At 37.9% G+C, this 22,344-nt stretch overlaps 1 protein-coding gene and 1 long non-coding RNA gene across 9 annotated transcripts in view; one reads left to right on the top strand and one right to left on the bottom strand.

The window, feature by feature from the left end:
• LOC126873791 (ras-related protein Rap1) overlaps nt 1-22,344 on the bottom strand; it is a 71,465-nt gene that overhangs the window by 21,488 nt on the left and 27,633 nt on the right. For 2 of the 4 annotated variants that reach the window (XM_050635033.1, XM_050635032.1), the window contains exon 2: nt 17,305-17,416. The exons of the other annotated variants lie outside the window; for them this stretch is intronic. The gene's annotated coding sequence lies outside the window, so the exon portion shown is untranslated. The remainder of the gene's footprint in view (nt 1-17,304; nt 17,417-22,344) is intronic. 4 annotated transcript variants of the gene reach the window in all.
• On the top strand, nt 2,102-17,368 carry LOC126873796 (uncharacterized). 5 transcript variants are annotated; one of them, XR_007692543.1, is made up of 5 exons: nt 2,102-7,024; nt 11,941-12,179; nt 13,565-13,791; nt 13,962-16,870; nt 17,232-17,368. It is a non-coding gene; the product is annotated as an uncharacterized LOC126873796 (long non-coding RNA). The 5 variants fall into 5 exon arrangements; XR_007692542.1 differs by having other exon boundaries at nt 11,941-12,812; XR_007692546.1 differs by having other exon boundaries at nt 11,941-13,791; nt 13,962-14,317; nt 16,594-16,870.

Below are 22,344 nucleotides of genomic sequence, written 5' to 3'. Positions count from 1 at the left end.
ACAATAGCGAATCACAACACCAATTTCTGCTACCTTACAATTTCGAAGCTTCGATACTATAAATACTACGATGGCCACTCGAATTATAACCACGTTGCAGTGGTAAATCTCAACATGGAAGCCACATTCGAGCCAAGAGAATTCAATTTTATTATTTCAACTTCATTAATGACGTTCACGATACACTGGCTGAGATAAATATGTTCATAAATATCGTTGTTAAATTACAAAGTAAAATTCAATTTTCCTACTGAATCTCCACTTCAGTTTGCAATATATACCTTGGTTGAGTGATGCTCACCAAATTGCAAATTGTAATTAGATTTTATTTCCAAATGTACACTCACTTCTGATATTATACGCGAATTTCAAACTTTCGTCACATTACGTACATTAAAACCAGACTTTATTATTAATCATTGATGTTAACTACGTGTTTTACTCTAATGCCAAATGTTCGTTAAATAAAAAATTCGAATTAAATATTGTTACGGAGCACGAATATTGACTCGTGACGTTCCCTTTGAATCTCAAATATCCTTGATATTATAAATTATAAATTACAAATTAAATTTACATGTTGCTTGTTATTAAACTGCCACTTTGACTTTCAACATTTCGCTCGTGCCCTAAAACTCTGGCCGGACTACGAGTTGAAAATAAATTCGCTTCTTCGCTAGAGAAAGACCCTAACCACCACCACTTACGATATTTTGTTCGAGCTCGGAAAATTTCCATATCAGTTTACATAGAAACGCATAAATAAATTTTATTATTAAATTCCAATTTTAACTCCCGATAAATAGGTATTTTCCCCTCGACCTTCGAATGTTCCAACTAAATGGCAAATCAAAACTCCACGTTCTATTATCGAGCTGCAAAATCAACTGCGCTCGTATTTCCCTCGAACATCTCCTCCGCTGAATTAAACGTTATTATCAATTTCCACACATCGACTGCCGATACATACACTGTCCAAGCCTCGACAGCTCGCCAAAATTCCAAATATTAAAATTAAATTTCATTCTTGAACTCGCGACGAACCGTCGCATCGTGGGACCTCGTGTGCCCCGTGCAAATTAGGAAATCGATTCAATTAACTGAATTCCTCGACAACCACTGTTTTCCGCCAATAATAACATCGTGTCGGTATAATCGAGCGTTCCCTCGCTGAAATATTGTTGGGCCGATATTTTTTCAATCGCCAGGTTGTCCCAAAAGTATCTTTCGTTTTACAATGAAATGCGATGGATGAGCAACAATTTTTCTTCTATATTATTCCACCCATTATGATGAAAAAACTCATTCTTGATTGCTTTTGTGACAGTAAAAAAAAATATTATTCCATTGAATTACGTATGATCCATTTTGTCCTATTGAGATAAGGATCGCAAAGTTCGACGGATTAGGTTTCAGCTTTCTAAGAAGACGCATTCCGAGAAGAGACGCATTGTTTGTAAAAGAAATATTCCAAACTTTTGGGGTAACCTAATACGTCTTTCATTCTAAGTATTCCACTTTTTGCTGCGATAATGGTCGGTCTATGGGGTGGGAGTTGGCCGGCAATTCTCGCGTGGTCGAAAGTATCGGGGCCGCTTCATCGGCCTTTTCGAGCTCATAATACGCGGTTGTCGAATCAACGGACCGTTAATTGGTTTCGAGAATAACGCGAAGGAAAAGCGGCGCAACGCTAATTGCGCGGCCAACTATTGTTTTTCGACGCTGAAGCGCGATGGAAAATATCGCGCGACACCGGCACGCGCGTCGAAAGTTCGCCGATGAAAATCACGCGTGAAATTTTATTTACGAGTTTTCACCTCTGTTTTTAGCTGTTTTCCTCTTTCTTTGACGCGGACGATGTTTAGTTTTTTTTTTTTTTTTTTTTTTTTTTTAGATCGGCTTATTTTGAACGCGGCTCTAATCTATTATACTCTGACACACGCGTCAAAAATTCTACGGTGGAAATTTATGATTTATGAACAAATTTTGCTTCGCTTTGTTTCTTTTTTTGGGCTACTTTTTTTTTTTTATCTTGCACGGAACATCTGACGCTTCGTTCAATTTAAAACCTTTCGCATTTTCAGATTTTTCTTGAATAAAAATCACGCGTGAAATTTTATCTACGATTTATGAACAAATTCTATTTCGCCTGTTCCTTAGCTGTTTTCTTATATTTTTTTTTTCCTTCTTCCTTTTCCTTTCTTCGGCACGGAGAATTTGACGCTTCGTTAATCTTAGAATCGCTTATATTTTTAGACCTTCTTGAACTGGCCTATATTAAACGAGGCTCTAACCTATTATATAGATATTTTAATTTGTTTACAGTTCATGATTATTGTCGAGTTACACTGTCGAGTAGCCTCAAATCGATACACCTGCAACTTTAGTAACTTTCGAAGTAAAAGCTACATCATAGTCTATTTTGTGGTATGTTTTATTCGTTGCCCTTTGCAAAATTACGCTGTGCCTTCGATGCTTTTTATTTTATTAATTTCCCTCTATCCGCCACTGTACAATATTCATAATTGATTCGTAATATTTGCAAGAGACATTTAATTCGTTTTAAAAATATGTCATTGATACATCGGGGTTATTAATCAACAAATGTAATCAATAGATAATACTTAACAAATGTATCGTTACATTCGTATTTACAACGACGAAAGGGAATTACTGTTGTTCGTATTTACAACGATGAAAGGGAATTACTGTAACTCGTCTTTTTCGATTTCCAGCTGTGGAAAAACAAAATTCTCGTTCAACCATCAAGGGATTTTAATCAATCGTACATTTTATCTTTCACGAGCGAATATCGGTCTCGTACGATTGAAATATCGTTCCAGATATTCGTAATTATTTCGAATAATTGACGATGCGAAGTTCAGAGGAGCCAACGTTAAACTGCGCGGCTGTGCTTTCGAAGGGAACCGAAGTTTGGCTAATTTTATCGTTCGCTCGACACTTTCGTCGCTATTTTTTGCTCAACGTCCCTTCTCCGCGACATCCGTCTCTTTGTGAAATCGTAGAAACTCCGTGTTTCTTTCGCCTCGACCAATTCCGTTTCTTCTTTTTAATTTGTAAACACGAGACGTTAACGTCCCATTGCTCGGCCATTTATTATCGAAGCAAAGCGAAACTTTTTTAGGAGAAAGAATTCGGATTAAATTTCGAATTAGAAACATTACTCTGCGAAGAAAATTCTTTTTTCCTTCTATCGTAACCCGTGACCACAAAGAATCTTCGTTTTATCGATAAAACTACCGTTGTTGCTTACTTTCAGAGGAAAACTTTCTTACGAAAAGCTTCAAGAAAATTTCGTTAAGGAGAATTCGGATTAATTTGTTGATCAAAAACATTGCCAGTTTTCAAGGGAAATTCTTTTCTATTCCATTGTAATCCACGAAGGATTTTATTAATTATCTTGTTATTAGTAACACTCTGACGTTTTCTTGTTCTCATAAAGCAGAGCACAACACTTTCTTACAAAGTACGAATCGTATTAAAACAAAGGAATTGCGGACAATGTTAATTCCAATCGAAAATACTAATCTCGAAAAATTTGTCTGCGATACAAGACAAAAATACGTAATTTACGAAAGATCGATACGTCGATAATTAAAAAGGGCACAGAAAATATTCCTAACGACGTCTTAATCAACATTGCAAGCCCGAGTTTTCCCATTTTTTCTTTACTCTGCGATCGCAGCTTTCAATGTGCTCTCCCCCTCCTTTTCTTCTATCGAGCAATATGCAATCCCTCTCTCTCTCTCTTTTTTTTAACAGTTAAACGTGTAATAGAACAGCGACCTGACCTGACCTGACCTGACATAACATCATCGGACTTTTTTCTTCCTGGACTCTTAGTCAGGGAATGGCTAATGGAAACGACACGGGCAACGTGCACGAACACGAAAAATAGAATGCAACGGATTCTGCAGCGAAATTATAGTTGAAACGTTAATTGACTGGTCGGCGAATCAAGTATTGGGAAACGCGGCTGAAAAAATCCATCGAAATAGAAATCAGCTTAACAGTGTATTATAAATTGCTGGGTAAATTAAACGTCATGTTTAAAGCAGGATAAATGCTTGTGTAACGTTACGGGGGATGCGTGTAGAGGATTGCGAAAGAGGAAATTATCCGTAGTTGTTGGGTATTGTTGAATGAGAATAAAAAAAAGGAGAAGTCTATATAAAGTGGTTTTCTAATGGAATTGCTCAAGGTCGTTGTTATATCGTTTCAAGCGACTATACTTGACGTGCGTGTATCTAGAAGATAAAAATGTAATGTAATGCTTGTAAAAATTATTCAAAGAAAGGGAATTACCTTAACATCGTCTGCACTTTTTTCTGGTAAATAAAACCATCGCAATTTCTTTGTACGTCTGTCAACATCAATTAATAAAATTATCTGCCATAATTATAGCATCAATCAAATTCGAAGATGGTATCCCACTGGGGGTAGCCATCCACATGTTATAATACTATATCACTAAGCTATAATATTTTACCAAATGTCCTACTGGACAAATTGTAAAATGTAAATAAATAAATAAAAAAAACAAAAAAAATAATTATAGCATGGTATCGTATTACCAAAACAAGTATACCATTCAGCATAATGAAACAAGCAAAAGAATCATGTTTTAAAAAAATAAATTCTTATAAACAATTGGAAATCATAATCTCGATACATTTAACTGGACGTTTCCTAATAAAATCGTGCACCATAATAAAATAGCCAAAGGAGTTTGTTGCGTCGGGCAACACTCTACCTGGACCAGGTCATACACCGCGGGCCAGACGGACACCAGATGTCCGCTGATCCTTACGGCGTACCCTCAATAGCCTTAAGGACCCGTCATAAATCCCAATAATTTGCTTGCTAAGGTCCTTCAGACCGAACAAATATCTTTTTCTAAATCACTTTCTAAGGACTATTGTCTATCACGGCTGGACAAGGGAAAGTTGGGTTTTCCCACGTACGATGCTTCCCAATAGCAAATTTCTATCGAGGGCAGCTAAGACCCTTCCTAGTCCACCAACCTTCGTTTGACCAATTAACAACGAATCCTATTTCCCTCACTCTCCTAGCCAAAATCGTCACCAACAAATCCGATGGTCTCGTGCGCTAGACACACTCATCCTTAGCTTTCCTCCGCTACAGCATCGTCACCGAACATCACTGATCCTTCATCCTTCAAACATTCAACATCCTTCGACCGGGTTTACATCCGAAGATCAGTCACTCACTTATCTTATGCATACGCACCAGCGTAACTATGTTCTTCGCAAAGTTGTTGGAATAAACTGTCATTTACAACTCGTTACATCAGTGTCATATTCAATTAACCACCTCTATTATCCTAATCGAAATAGGGGATCGATCATTTCGTGGCGTCGATTATCTAATCGTGACGGGAATTTACGACTCCCGTTGGCGTGCATCCTCGCGATCGCGTCTCTCCGCGAGTGGTCGAAACAGAGTTGTCAATTTCTATTTCCACGAGGAGAAAAAGATATTTTCTTTGCTACGTCAAAAGAACACTGTACTGTGATAAAAGGCATCTCGACGTATCTTTGTACCTAACTCAGCATCTCGTAGCAAAATTATCCACCGTAATTTACCACGTGTACCAGCGAAACAAGTATGCTATCCGCCATAATAAAATACCTAGAGAAATCGTCAACATTTTTTTTTCATAAAAGAAGAAAGGAATTCTTTGAATGACTAGCTAAAAATCACCGCTACTCTCGTTATTATAAAACTAAAACTGTCTCAAAATCTTCGTACATCTAACTCAATACTCTCTAGTACAATCGTCCACTAGAATAAAATACTCGAAGGAATTGCCAACTCCTCTTTCCATAAAGAAAAAAAAAGAAAAGAAGAAAGTAAAAGGAGAGAAATTCTTTCTTGACTACCCCGACAACTTACTACGACAGTAAGTTCGATTTACTAATGTCATCAACTCCGCCTCTCCCTGAGAAACAAACATCGAACAACGTCGCTCTAATAAAACCATCCATCCGTAATTCATGGTACTTCGTGAAACAGCTACATCATCCAGCACGACAAAATACTCCGAAAAATCGTTCTTACACAAAAAAAAGAAGAAAAAAGAAAGAGGAGAAGTTCTTTCTTTAATCACCCCAACAGCCACTTCGTTTATCGATGTAATCGACTCCGCTGTTTCCGAGAAAGATGACCGACACTCGGCAACAAAAAACCATCCGCGTAATTCGTACGTTCGTATTCCTACGTACACAGAAGCGAAACGGCTACGGCATCCACCGTAACCGAACACCCAAACAAACCGTCAACTTCTCCTTCCACAGTAGAAAAAAAAAACTCTTTGTTCACTGCCTCGAAAACTTGCTGCCGTAATAAAACTGTTCAAAAATCGCCGGTATCCGTCTCATCCACCGTTGACCAAACTTCTCTTTAAAACTCCTCCTCATCGTCCCTGATCCACGGACGAGAAGCTCGGCCTTCGAAACAACCCCGAAGTCATCCTCACCCACCTACCTACCCCATCCATCCCTTTTGTGGGACGTCGTCGTTATCCAATTAGACGTCTCGATTCCTGCCGCTGCCCCTCCATTGTCCCGTTGTTTCTCTCTGGCAATGTTTAATATCGGCGAAAATCGCTAGGCTGCAGAGGCAAGGACGATTAAAAATGAACGCCGGGGCCGCGTGGGCCTCTAAGAAGCCGAGAAAGAACGAGAGGGTGGGCGTGGATCGCGGGGGGTGAAAGCGGCGGACTGCTCTATTGTGCGAAACTGTGTCACAGGGACTGGGCTCGGGCGTCCGTAAGGCAAGTGCGCAAAGTGAAGAGCCGCCTCTCGCCGTCCATTTTTCCATCTACAAATGATTTCTGCGGCGTTATCGCTGGTGCGCGAAACTCTGCTTCTGGATAGGGGGGAGAGAGGGGAAGCGCGGCCAGGGGGAGAGATGCGCGCGGCCTCGTGAAAACTCAGAGTCTCGCGGATTCGCAATGGTTCGCCGCATTTTTACATTAACGGTAACCGTTATTTGTTATTTGTAATATATTTTTTTTTTATTTATTTATTAAAATTACAATCAATTCTCGCGTTGAGAATTTTCAGTAATTTTTCTGGCGTGGCGCAGTGACATGGCTGATTATTTATAATAAGTTAATACTTATTATAGATAAGTATAATTTATATGTAAGTATTATAAATAAGTAGGTATTATTTAATTTAGATAACTAATTGAATCTAGCGATTTGTAATATATGTGGTGAATTCTATAGAATTCAAACTACCCGCCAAACGACATTTTTATTTTTGCTTTGTTTTACCAGCAGCCATTTCACCGAATAGGTTAGATCACGAGAGAGGAACGGTGATTTAGGACTTTGGAAAATCGAGAATTGATTTTGGGACAAATTTGGGCCGAGGTCAAATTTGTAGTAGACTTGTTATTAATTGTTATTGTATATCATTTAATTTATTCCCGAAATAAACTCGATTTTCCAGAATCGATCGTCTGATTTACACCAAGCATTTACGTTATTACATATGTATCATCGATGATAGTTATTCTACGTGGTATATGTGTATCATACGTAAGGACGATGGTGTTTCTTGGAATTCTCCATAGAGTCTTTCATTCTTACCGCTTGTTTCCTAAATCTCGGACAAAGAAGTTCTATTTCGTCCGCCATACGGTGTACACTATACAGTATCCTATGGAAGAATGTGACTTTTCACGTGTACGTACGTTACAGGGTTTCCAATGGCGGTTAAATTTGAGTATCTGGAGAAAAGATTCTGCCTGTGAAGACATTATTAGACGCTCGTTTTTGTGATATTATTCGTAGGTTTTCTTCGCAACTTCGTCTCATTCTACCTATACTATTTATTATTTTATATTTAGTTGAAGAGAAAAAGGGAGTAAAAAATGAAAATCAAAGTCACTTCTTGGCCAGAAACGCTTTTCGAATTTAGAATGAAGGTCTGACTCCAGCTTCAGACTATTTCAGTTGGTATTTTGCTATAAAGTACATATACGTGTAGAACTATGCACAAGTTTTCTAAAGTATTTTAATTAATAAAGAAGCCACGACATATTTTGCTATAAGAAATAGCAAAAATCTTTTTTTTTTCTTTTTCGATGCTTCTCTATATTTTTCATTTTATATATGGCCTGCTGATACTCGTTATTGGTTTGTCAACCTGATTTTGTCCTCTTTCGCTCTCGTGTGTTTTTTCCCCGGTGATGTTTGGTTTTTTAACCTGATGAATTGGAAACCGGAGATGAAAGCATATTTTGACTGTAGCTTTCGAGGATCGAACACTCGGCGATTCATACGGAGGAATGCGATACCTACACACGCGCGCAACCATACACACGTATACAAGTATATCAATCGTACAAAGTCGAAAATTCAAGAAACTAACCGAAACAGCTGCGTTTCTACGGAATGAGAAGCATATGAAAAAAATGAAAAAAAAATGAACCGACCAGAATATTGATATTAAATATTATAGTGTTGCGAATAGTTGGTTCGATTTGAACGATTCGTATGTCTCTACGATGTGATAAATTTAAATATCCAAGATCAATGTACGTTCAGGTACGTAAAACCAAACGTTCTAATAATATGCTAAATTTTCCGCTTGCTTTTAAGTCAAAAGTTCTCCGTCATTGGATTTTAACAGGAAAGGAAAAAGTTTGGTCGTATAAACTTACCAAAGTGGCTGAGAAAAATCACAATGGGCATCGAATCGCACTGCATCCGAAATTAGAGCTCATAAAGACCACACCGAACCATCGAACTGTGTCACTAAAGTTTCATGAAAACGAGACCTTGAACGGTACCTCAAACCCCTATTCTAATATAAACCTCCGATTACACTGGGTCAAATCGATATTATCTAATTCTTCTCCTTTTTTTCTTTTTTTTTTTTTTATTAATACCATGGATTCGAGGCCTGTTGACGAACAATTAATCGATAAAACAATTTCCTAATAAAATACATGGAAAAAAGGAGGAAAGTTGACGATTTTTTTGAAACTCGAGGGACGAGGGTTTTTTTTTAATTTTTGACGAGTTTTTGAGAAGTAGATAGAAAGTATTCGTGCATGTTATATAATATTATGTTTATAAACAAACAAAGAAATTTTTTGTCGCAAGATCTGTTCGGATTTTCTACGATGAATTTTTGTTAAAAAAAACGCATAATGATCTTGTAAGAAAAAAAAAGAAAAAGAAAAGAAAAGCAAGCAAATGAAAGATTATCAAGAACTTTAAAACTGAGAACGAAAACAGAAATCGAATTGTTTCTTGGAACTGGAGGTTCAACTATGTAATTTCTTCAGATTTCTGAAGACTAAAGAAATCTACTAAGTAACTCATACTAATTCGAAAAGAAGAAGAAAAAGGTACTAAACGATCGTAAGTACTTTACGAAGAAACTTACAAACTTCAAACTCCGAGAATCGGGAAAAAAATCGAGCAACTTCTTAATTTGTTTCATTGACTATTAGCAAATTATCGAACTCTTCGATAATTGAATCAACGTTTCAATTGCCAAAGTTCCGATACCTCCTGTCTGCGACTTTAAGAAGAAGAAAAACTGATAAACTGGAAGATCTTCAAGAACTACATGATTCCTCGATCTGTTTAATAAATTGTTAAACAAATTATGAAATTATGCAATGACTGATTTCTCTTTCAAGATATCTTACACGTACGCACATTTCGCACGTTTTTTACCCAAAATTTCCCACGTTATGGTCTTCTTATTTTACGTACGTTCTAACTCATCGTCGAACGAATTATCAAATTCTCGTTTCAATTCTATCAGAAATAATTGACTGCGTGTTTTACTACCCAAAATTTCCCATTCCATAGTCTTCTTATCTTACGTACGTCGTAACTCATCGTCGACCAAATTATCAAATTCTCGTTTCAATTCTATCAGAAATAATTGACTGCGTTTTTTTACCCAAAATTTCCTATTTCATAGTCTTCTTATCTAACGTACGTCGTAACTCATCGTCGAACAAATTATCAAATTCTCGTTTCAATTCTATCAGAAATAATTGACTGCGTGTTTTACTACCCAAAATTTCCCATTCCATAGTCTTCTTATCTTACGTACGTCGTAACTCATCGTCGAGCAAATTATCAAAATCTCGTTTCAATTCTATCAGAAATAATTGACTACGTGTTTTACTACCCAAAATTTCCTATTCCATAGTCTTCTTATCTTACGTACGTCGTAACTCATCGTCGAACAAATTATCAAATTCTCGTTTCAATTCTATCAGAAATAATTGACTGCGAGTTTTTTTACCCAAAATTTCCTACATTATAACCTTCTTATCTCACGTACGCAATTTGCTATGAATTAAGAATCTCTTAATCAGTTTGACCCATCGTTAAAACAAATTGTAAAACTCCCCAATCATGGAATAAATATTTTTTTATTCGAGATTTCTCCCATTATATCCGGCGCTTCGTCGTGAATCAAGAATGCCTTGATCTACGTTTAACCGATCATTAAGCAAATTATAAAATTCCCCGATAATAAAGTCAACATTTTTCATTCGAGATTTCTGACATCCTATCCTTATTCATTATGAATCAAGAACATTTCGTTTCCACATTTTCGCCCCCTTTCAACCTCCTCTTATCACGGTTGTAACTTATCTGGCGAATATATCACGATAACTGTACGATATATTAGCGGAAAAATTACTTCCTGCAGCACTTAGTAAGTGCAATTTATTTCCGCGACACGAGAGGATAAAAAAGTAGAAGAAAAAGAAGGCGAGAAAGAAGAAAATGTCAGGTGGCCGGGACTAAGCGAATAAGTCGAACCGCCTGTAATGCGAATAGTAATTCAATTTCCGTCGCGTAATAGAAATTACTTCGAGAATTATGTGATCTCGCCGGATTTTCCTCTGCCCTGTCCACGCCAATTTTTCATCGTTCCTGTACCAACGATTTTATCGCGAAATATTTACATATTCAAAAACATATTAGTTGCGGAGATGAATTATTTCTTACATTTCCTTTTACAAGCCATTTTCAAATATAGTGTATATATATACATAAAGTCATTTTCTCTCTATTTCGAAATTTCCAAGCACGTCGATTTTTATATTTGTAAAATTGAACGAGCACGATTGACCTATGGACCGAATGGTCGCGAAACACATCGATTTAAATCGACCAAAGTATAAGATTTATATAAGTAAATCCAGAGACACGTACGAATGGAGAATGGTAAAAAGAAAACGAACAAATTGATTCGAGTACGCTAAATTTCCGACGAATGTCCGAGAAACTTTGTAAAGCAACAATAAATATCGCTATGGGTCGAACTTTATTTATTCGGAGATTATTTCAAGAAGAAAAGAATATTTAAATTACACAGATCTTAATTTTTAACCTTCTCAGAATTGGAGATGAATTTTTTTAATTAATCGATACGACACGTTGATACCGTATAACGTTGTGATAAGAGAATCTTCTGGTGGAACAAAATTTTCGTTCAAATACCATTTACAGGGAAATTACTGTGAAAGAAATTATTCGAATCTGTGAATAGGGAATATCGAAGAACGCAGTTTGAATAAAACGACGATATACGGTAGAATCGTATACAGAAACGGATTTATCTTAGAAAAGGTCACGGGCTAAGTACCGTACGAGGAAGGATTTTCTCGAGCAGCGATTTCTCGTTTATCGTTCGTCTTGCTCGGTGAATTTCCACGGCATTGAAAAGCGCGTTATGAAACGCGAGAATCCTCCGATACATCCGACGTACGCGTGCACGTGTTCGCATCGGGTAGGCAAAGAGAGGCCATGAAAATGAAAACCTTCTTACATACAAAAGTATAGAGAAACAACGCACGTATTCCATTCTGTTCGTCTTATCCGCTTGCTCTTCGCATTTCCAGAACGCCGAGCTACGGTTATTCGCGTTAATAAAGTCGACCACATCGAGAAATATGGAATGGACGAAACTGATAACGATAAAAACCGAAGATACGAAGAAAATGCCAACTGGCAAGTTTTGCAAAGACAAACGCGAAATTGACACAGCATTTTGCTCCGAGGACCAGAGAGAACAGAACGAAAAGAGAGAAACTCGACTGAAATACTGTGAGACTGACGCGAGAACAGCCAACTACAACAGGTAGAAACTCGTTTATCCGAAAGTTCGGATAAGAGAGGCTCACCGGCTATCCCCACCCGTTATATTATAAGTTCGGATACGAGAGGCTGCCGTTCGGATGACCGAGTTTGTCTAATTCGTTTTCACGAATACACAATCTTTGGTTTCGTGATGGTAACTATGGAAACGGCACGTATCGGTTTACTCAACAATATGTCGTGCGATAAATTTGTGTGTGTGTGTGTGTGTGTGTGTGTGTGTGTGTGTGTGTGTGTGTGTGTGTGTGTGTGTGTGTGTGTGTATATATATATATATATATATATATGCGAATACAAATATATAAACGCTGCAGATATGAGGTGAGAAAAAAACTCGCGGTTCACGCTTTGTTTACGCCACAGAGTGTGCTCGTTGGTGCTTCTCCTCAGCCACACGCAGGACTTCGTGAAATGCAATATATATATATACACACGTAAGAACAAGATACATCGGTGATCCTCGTGTTAGGTAATAGAGGCTCGCTTAGGAGTTCGTATGTGTGAGGTTGGGTCTGAATTTTTTGTACAAACGAGGTTCTACCGTATCAACAAAGAGACGTGTATTACACGTAGCGTTACACGTAGTACGAGGATCAAATGACGTAGAACTTCTTTGGTTCGTAACTTTGTATTTCGATAAGACGTTTCAGAAAGGTAGAATTCGGTTGTTGTTGCCTCGCCACCGGGTTGCCACAATGTTTACGCCGCAGCTTCGGTGAAAGCGGAGGGTCAGGTCGGAAGCTAATTGCACGCGAGTTGTTCCACTTGTTCGTCGCTGTTGAAACGTCGTCCTCCTAACGTCTCTTTAAATGGTCGCGATTTTGTGGAACTCTGGCTCTCTCTCCCACGGAGGAAAAGCCATACTTCCACGAAGTAACGTATCGAGTTTAGAGCAAATTTCGCCGACTGTTACCGTGCTCCGTCAGTTCCCGGAACAGCTTCGACGTTCGCTGGCGTTGCACCGGTCTTTTGGATGCGATCGACGTCCGCTAGAAAAACCGACTCACGCCGTGCAAACGCCTGGGTTCTTGATAGTTTTTCACGTGTCGAGTTTCACAGCGACGGCGTAACGTCTTTGTGGAAAATGGTGGCAAGAGGTTGCGAACGAGAGATTACGTACCTCCTTAACATTTAACAAGATACGTTTCAAATTTTGCTGCAAGTAGCGCGCTACAGAGACGGAACGAACTTATGGGACGACGAAGATACCTAAACAATTTCCTATTTAAGAACAATAATTTATAATTTAAAATCTGTCATTTAATAGATATCTCTATATTTCTTCCTCCTCCAGCGTACATCGAGATCGAACGAGAAGAGGAATGAGAAATCTATGTAAAGCAACAATCTCCTTTTTATATCCAACAGGCAAAAATTAACTAGACGTACGACGTATACACGTTCCTTCCGCTGTCTTCGATCGACAAAAAATCCACCCTGCCGATTCTCCACCGCGTGCAACATCCCCAGAACACGTAAAAAGTGCGGTGGAAACTCGTGTAACCGACGCAACTCGATTAATCTTATCAGAAGGACGAGGCATCGACTCGTAGCTACTACCTTGGCTGCAAGGGTTTACTAGCTCCTGCCCCTAGGTAAAAGGATACGCGAAAGTTGCGAAAACCGATAGTTCTGCCATTAATTCCGCTTCGTTAGCGCTTCGAGAATACTTCACGCGTGCTAGATTGAAGAGAATCGTAGAATGAGCGAGGGAGAGAGAGAGAGAGAGAGAGAGAAAGACACTGGAATTAATTCTATTTTGCAGAGAAGTGCGCTACAGTGCAACCAATTGCATCTTCGAGCGTCTCGAGGCTCGTGTTTCACCCTGCTTTAAGGACGACCTCGCTTCTAATTAACATAAATACTCGGCCAACGACGGTTTACAGCGAGTTCATTGTGCCGGCCACCCGCCAGCCTCCTCGCAAATATTGACGCACAGTGGATTTTATGGACAGATTATGGTTGCTCGAAATGGGATCGTAAAGCGTGAGTAGTAAGAGGGTGATTTAGTTGGCTCGGGGTTGGCTTTACTTGGCGACCAGTAGACTGCGGATTTTTCTGCATTTGTGACAAGTATGATGCTTCGAAATATGATACAAAGAAATATGTATAATATCGAAGGTATGATCGTAATATTTAGTTAATAGTATAATTGAATTAATAAATACAGTTAACCAAATTATTGGCTATACACAGTTATAGTTAGTAATATAAGTATAGTTAATCATTTAGTTAACACTAACCTTACCAGACCCGGTCAAATGACCGGTTTTAAAATTTAATTTAAAATTGTATCTTCGTTCTTATTTCTTTCGTTCGTCTAACTTTACGTAAATTCTTCTATTACCCTATTAATCAGTTTCTCAATTATTTACGTAAAGTTGGACGAGCGAAAGAAGCGACAACGAACGTACAATACAATTTCGAATGAAAGTTCGAAGCCTGGTAAGGTTAGGTTAGGTTAATATTCGCTACTATCGTCTTCCGAGATCGATGTATATATCGTACGAAACATAAATACATTATTCGAAATCTTACGGCTGGTATATCAAAGTACAAAATTCGTCGAAGTGCTAACTATGTAATTTCAAATATTATCTATTCCTAGAAACACGATAGCGTCCCATTAATTCCGAACATCTATCTGCTCCATCTATCTAGAACCCCGTTTGACGTATTATTCGTTCACCCTATCTAACATTCGATACGTTCGAAAATACATAATGGAAGTCGGTTTACACGAACGAAATTTTAGCGGCGGCTGATTACCTGAACATTAGCCGAGCTTCTATCACCTGAACTGCCGCTCAGCGTCAATCCACCATATTACGTACACCTGTGGGACTCTTTTTACACGGCACCTTTCTTCCTCTACGCCATTCACTTTAACACGGCTTTTTTATTTTAAACGGTTTATTCACTTCTACACGTTCTTTTTAACTCTTATGTTATTGATTATGTTATTAACTCTTACACGTCCCGCTTGTTTTTCTTTTTTCACGCGTTTCATCGTTCCACCGTAAACGATACCAATCTCGAACGTTTAACGCGATTTCAAAGGGATTTAGAAACTCGTATGGCTTGTTACGCAGAATTATCAAAGGAAAGAACGTACGTCGACGCGACTGATACAAACCGGTCAGATCGGACGTAAACGATACTTCGAACGACGAAAGTGACCTCTTCGCCGCTAATCAGAAAGCTTGTAATACGTGCTCGTACAATAATAATAATATGGAAAGTGACGATGACCAAAATGTTGATCTTTGGGAAAAGTATTTTTCCCATTTCCCTTAACGCGTTACCTTCTCCTTCGTGCGTTTATTGAATAAAACGTCGTCATCGAACGCGCCTCTATGTTTTAACCAGTTGGTTGTTGCGCGTATCTAAGATGCGTGGCAAAAAGTAAGCGACGACGAGTATACTCGTCAAACGCAGAGTATGTGTAACTGTTATAACATGGAATTAAGTCGTAACCGAATGACTCTTTTGTTTTTCAATTTTATTACTGCAATTTACTGCCATTACTAAATTGCAATTTAAACGGCAAATTGCGATTACTTTTTAAGCGCGACGAGTATACTCGTCGTAACGCAGAATGTTGCCATTTCTTCATGACGAGTATACTCGTCGATCATACTGACGAGTATATCCGTCGATCATACTGACGAGTATATCCGTCGATCATACTGACGAGTATATCCGTCGATCATACTGACGAGTATGTCCGTCGATCATACTGACGGGTATATCCGTCGATCATACTGACGAGTATGTCCGTCGATCACACTGACGAGTATACTCGTCAAAAACAGCTAACTGGTTGAATTGCTTCTTCTATTGTTTGCTTTGATTTAACACGAGTTTCGTACTCTGTTGCAAACTAATCGTTTCACGACTTTTTTACACTTTTTACCACACCAACCCTGTAAAAACAGTCGCAGATGCGTACGAACGTTTATCACAAAAAGCTGACCACGCGTCGTATGACACAATTCGCAGTTGCTAAAAGTTTGCAATGTTATTAAACGTTATTTGGGAGGAAATGTTTCGTGGAATCCTCTTATGTCTCGTACGAACACGAACTCCTATTAACCCAGCAAAAAATCACAGGTGGAAATAGGTCATAGGGAGAAATAGATGGACTCCTATTATACGAACTAACTTGTCTCCCGTCAGTTTCACATGAACCAAGTTCTGCTGTATTACGAGTTTCCTAATAACTAACCAATTAATGTTCGTTCAAAAAATTTGTACGATACACAGCGTTGCGAATAATTATAGTTTCGAACATACTTTCCGCGTTATTTCCTCGATATTTCCAACGTACCATTGATCATGCCTGGATGTTCTAAGCGAAACCTTTTTTTCTTTTTTTCTTTTTGCAAATGCTATAGAATATTAGGAGATATTACGTTTAATAACTAGAATTGAGGTGAAGGGACGATTCTTCAACGAGACAATTGCCACAGTAAAGATTTCGGAATAGAATTATTACCGTGGCCGGTATCGGATGCCGAACTGTGGGTGAATTCTAACAAGGAAAGTTTACGATCAGGCCACCTGTAAAACATATCGTCGAACTTGGAGAAAGAATAAAATCCACGTGAGCGGATATTCGAAACGAAACTTTAAACAAGTTCAGTGGATAGCGTGGCCAACAGATTGATAGAGGTAATTAGAAATGGAGACAAATTTCACTGAATATTGGATAAAGACGTAACGATATTAACACTGGATTTATAGTTTATCACAAACAACGAGGTGCATAATTTAAAAAGTAATTTAATTTTGTCCAGACTTTGAGAGAAAGAAATTTGTGTTTATCGTATCTTCGGTTTCCTTCTTTTTATACATTATAATATAAAATTATACGAAACGATTTTCTCAACATTTACTTTAGTATCGTGAAAGATCTAAAAACAGGGTTGAATAATTATAAAATTATTCACCACACTGTATATGTACAATATAATATACTAATATTTCATATTTAGTCAAGATCTTATGTAAAGATTATGTTTGTATACGACAGAGCAAGAGTGGAATACACGTTGCTAATTTTGGGGTGGGACAAGTGGGTGGAAAAAAATCGCTGGAGGACTCACCGTCAGAAAATCCAGGGAAACGCAATCGATGAGCCACTACAAGAATATTCGAGTCGAGTACCGCCGCTCAACCTTGCACCCCCTTCTTGCTAATTCACGCAACGCCACTTCTCTGAAACGAGAACAATAGAAGCACATGAGGAAATCTGGCGTTTAAGAACCCTTTCCTTGTTAAATGCTCTGAAAAGCGAGATAAAGCTGAAAAATGGATAGTCACGTTGAAAGACACCAAGATTGTAAAGATGTCTAAGCCAAAGGATATTTCAAATGAAGTACATTTTAACGCTAGAACTATCGACCGGTATAAAATCAGCCAAAATTATTCATCTATAAAAAAATACGTAATATTCTTTTCATCGTAGCTTTCTTACAAAAGGAATTTCATGTCACGTAGTATATTTTTGGTATTATTAACTGATCTGGGAATATGATCCCTGAACGAGAGTTGGTACGTTTATAAAAAGTTGTAAAACCAGTCGTTTCGACTGGCGTGGTAGTTCTAGTGTCAGCATCGTGATCGATCTGGAATTTTCCTGATAATCGACACCATCGTATCGAACGATAGGCGGTAAAAATTCTAAAAACGTGTGGAAAGTTACACAAAACGAGGAAACTGATTAATTCGAGTTCGCTAAACCTTTTACGCTTTGATAAGAACCAGTTATTTTGACTGGTATTGGAATAAGTAGCCACGATACAAAATTGTTTTAATTTTGAATAAATAACAAAAAAAAAAAAAATAAAATTCATTATATTATTCCTTTGTGTGGTAGTTCTAGCGTTAATCTCTTGCGTACGAGCGTGGACTAAAGTCGACAATAAGGCTTCGTGCACACCGGCGACAATTTGTCGCTTACGAAAATGGCATTTGCTCGTATTACTTTATACGAACGTGCGCGCGTTTGACGACGCGGCTGCACGACGACAGTTTTCTTGTTAGAACAAGAATAAATTGAACTTTTGATTGATAGAAGCGAGCACAACAAATTGTCGCTGCTACGCACATAGCCTAACACGTATTATTACACGATCGTTTTTACTCGCGTCAGTCAAGTGACACTAAACAGCGGCTGAAATTTATTTATATATATTTACACAAGGTATTTGCGTAAAAATCTATAAAATAAGATCTATAAAACAGGAATAGAATCTATTAAAGTCTAAAATTTCTGTAAAAGAAGAACGTGGACAATATTTTACAATTTCACTCTGGTTTTTTCTTTAAACTTGGAATATATCGGAAATAGTTATCTAAAAAGATAAAATATCGTTTAAAAAGTGGAGCGTCGCAAACAATTCTACGTACTCTTAACGCCATATCGAAACTAAAACTAACCTAAAACAAACTACATAAATATATTTTTATTTTCTACAAATAAAAAATTAAGTGCAAATTAAGCAAATTAAGCGACAGAAGTAAACAGTTAGAAGAGCAATTTAAATTAACCTGTATCGATAGAGTGGCCGTACAACAAAAAAAGATTACGAGGCATACGACGAACAACGTTTAAAGAATTTTACACGCTGTTCGGATTAGGATTAGATTTCGCCTCTGGCGGACGAGTGGCGAAATAAAAATGGCGAAATATGATACTTTGTACTAGGTTGAGGTTAGGTTTAGGTAGTTTTAAAATAGAATCAAAAGTACTTATAATAATTTGCGATACCTTTTTCTGGCATTTTGCTTATTCAAATAATGCCATTCGATATATCCAAGTTTGCAGGAAATCGGAAATACCGATGAAATCGTAAAATATCGACAGGAAGAGAATACAGGAAAATAACCGGAGAATCGGATGGTCAGGTAGATTACAGTCGCCATTTTCCGTGGAAAGATTTTCCTAAGGAGCGTGCTTCGAACCGAAAGTAATTTTTCCACCGTATTCCGTGTTTCCATTGGACATTCCAAATGCGCCAACCGGATTTACCACGGTTCAGTAGCTCGGGTGCATCGCATCCATGGAAATCCGAGCGTTTCTCGCTTTATTGCAGCGACACGAAAAAAACACGAAGAATTACAGTCGCTGTATCTTAAAACGGTGCACGACCTAGTGAACCTTGATTCAGCTTCGAGATCGACGAATTAAATTTCACTGCGTGGAAAGAGACATCTTCCAGACAAGAGAAATATCTTCTCTCAATATATCATTGAAGAAAAAAAGAAATCTGACAAAAAAAAGAGGTATCGATTACTATCATCTGGTTCTCTTATGAAATCAACGGGGAGATACACAATATCGTAGAATAAAATCTCGCGAATAAAGATTAGTCTTATACGTGTAGGTATTAATAATAAATTTTATTATTAAAAATAATAATAAATTTTCAAATGCTATGGAATTTCATTGTGATCTACATTTGCGTGGGTAGATGGAAGATTTTTCTTTCGCGTTAAATATGTCTCGGCTAAAACATTCAGACACGATACCAGTGATATATGATAACATGCAACACGGTATGATAGCATGCATTTTTTCAAACGTTCGAATCTCATGGAATTTTATTATGCTTACGTATGTGAGCAAGTAGAAGATCTACATTTAATGCTAAATATGGTTTAACCAAGAGATTCAAACACATAGTAGCAATAATGTATGATAACATGCAACACGGTATGATAGCATACATTTTTTCAAACGTTCGAATCTCATGGAATTTTATTATGCTTACGTATGTGAGCAAATAGAAGATCTATATTTAATGCTAAATATGGTTTAACTAAGAGATTCAAACACATAGTAGCAATAATGTATGATAACGTGCAACACGGTATGATAGCATACATTTTTGGAAAGCTCAGACGCTATGAAATTTTATTATGATTTACTTATGTGAGTTAATATACAAGTTTTTTATTTCACGTTAAATATGATCATATTAAAAGATTGAAACACACAGTAGCAATAACACAATATACAAAAATGTATATTTTCTGAAAGCTCAAGCGCTACGGAGTTTTATGATGATCAAAGTCCATGAACAAACAGGAGACTTTTGGTTCATGTTAAATATAGTTCAATTCAAAAAATCCATATAATGGCAATAATATGCGATAACGTGCTTATTTAGAGAGACTATTTTTAGCTGTAATTGTACGTTTAAGCCCACTATTCATGCTGTGTATTAATTTTGCTCGAAGCGTATATTTTCGCAGTAAACATGTTTTGCAACTTCCATATACATTTTCGTGTTGATTCCAAATCTTACCATTGCGATAACGACGATCGCGTCTAAATTTTCGCCGATGACAAAATTTCGAAAACTTGCGTATAGCACGCGATAATAACCTGATAACAAAAAATGTTCCCTAACATACTTCGCGAACATACTTCGATGAGCGACTGTTTTGTGAGCGATCGTTTTGTAAACGCAAAATTGGGAAACAGCTAATACGTAGGTATAGAAGCTATTTATGGCAGGTTGAACGTTACTGAAGAATTACGGTATATCTAAGGAACACGTTATATTCTCCGTAGCATGACGCGATGTCAGGAGTAAGCTGATTCTCTTGGCGTGTAATCATTGCTGAACAAGCTGTAGATTCCTTTTACGCTCAGATATGCCATGTTAAGATTTTGCCATAGCTGGTTTTCCTCTATCTTCTATCGGAACTCAACAAACGCATTCAGTTATTTCCTTCAAACGCGATATCTCTACACGGAAGATAAAGCAATCTACGAGGTAATTAGCTCACAACTAGAAACTATTAGGTATAAAAAACGTTGTTGCAGAGATACCAAGCGCATGATAATTTCACGCTAATCGAAATACCAATATATCGTTATCTTTCGTTGCTACTTTGTTGGCAACTAAGTAGTTGCGGATTTCGTCGATACTACCCAATGACAAAATCCGCAATCACTTAGTTTCCAACCCAATAGAGTCGATCCGAATTGTCGGTCTACGACGAAAACAACAATTTTTGCTTCAAACGCCAAGAATTACGCTCGATCTATCTAACATTGTCTAGGTTATCGAAGGAAATACATTGTCAGACACATGTAGACGATGTGAAAGGCGTGACCTTGGAATAGGAACAGCAGGTAGGTTTAAGAAGTCTCACGGGAAATCTGCAGGTTTTTCTTCCGATCGTTCGAGTTTCCATTGTCACTAGTGGCGTAAAACTCAGCAGAAATTCACCGTGATTCTTGATAATCTTCTAAATTGTTAAATTATCAATCCTCGTTACTCCACTTTTTCCACTCTACCTACCAAACGACTCGATCTTCCGACTCGATCCTGACACAGGTCAACATTGGACTGTAAATAAAAATTCTTCGTCCCAATCTGGTCCATTAAACAACGATATTCGATACGATCGATCCAATCGCGTGTATCAACTTTAAAGCTCGTTTTGTTCGCCACTGTAAGCGCGCAAAGGGGTTGAAAAAGGAAGAACAAAAAAGAGAAGGAGCAGCGGATTTTCACGTCAGCGCACGCTCTGCCTGTTGGCTCGTCTCGATTCCAACTCGCGAGCAATTATCCTTCGATCGTGCGAGTTCGAAGGATTAATAGGTTTCGCTCGCGTCACGTCATCGTTCTTTGTCGCGACGCGTTTCTCTCCTCGATTTCCGGTTATTAGCTACGGCACAGTTGCTACCAAAAGCTTTGCAACTCGCCGTACACCGGCGTAATATTACGTTTCTTCGAAGAAACTGAAGTGCAACGTGACGGGTAAAGCGCGAACGTTCGAACGACGAATTAACTTTGAACGTTGAATTAATCGAGCGCGAAACGTCGGTTTAATTCACCTGTTTTTACTTTGTTTTTCCATCACAGAGGCAAAGAGGAAGAATTGCTCGATATGGTGCGAAGGTGAGATTAAAACGACTAAATCGACAAAGTGAAATGAAATTTCGTCGATGAAATTCGAACAGCTTAAAGTTCCCATTCTAACATTGATTTTTTATTTCAAATCTAGTCGTAAATTCGATTAACCAGCTGATGGGAATGTCGCGAATTTCAACCTTCCTCTTGCAAACCGATCGGACCTTTCGAGTAGATCGGTTTGTCCTAGCAATTCAGCAAATTCTGTTGTAG

The sequence above is a fragment of the Bombus huntii genome, chromosome 15, assembly GCF_024542735.1.
Source record: "Bombus huntii isolate Logan2020A chromosome 15, iyBomHunt1.1, whole genome shotgun sequence".
In the NCBI taxonomy this organism is placed as follows: domain Eukaryota; kingdom Metazoa; phylum Arthropoda; class Insecta; order Hymenoptera; family Apidae; genus Bombus; species Bombus huntii.
Note: the sequence above shows the minus strand (reverse complement) of the source record. Positions and strands in the feature narration are given on the sequence as shown.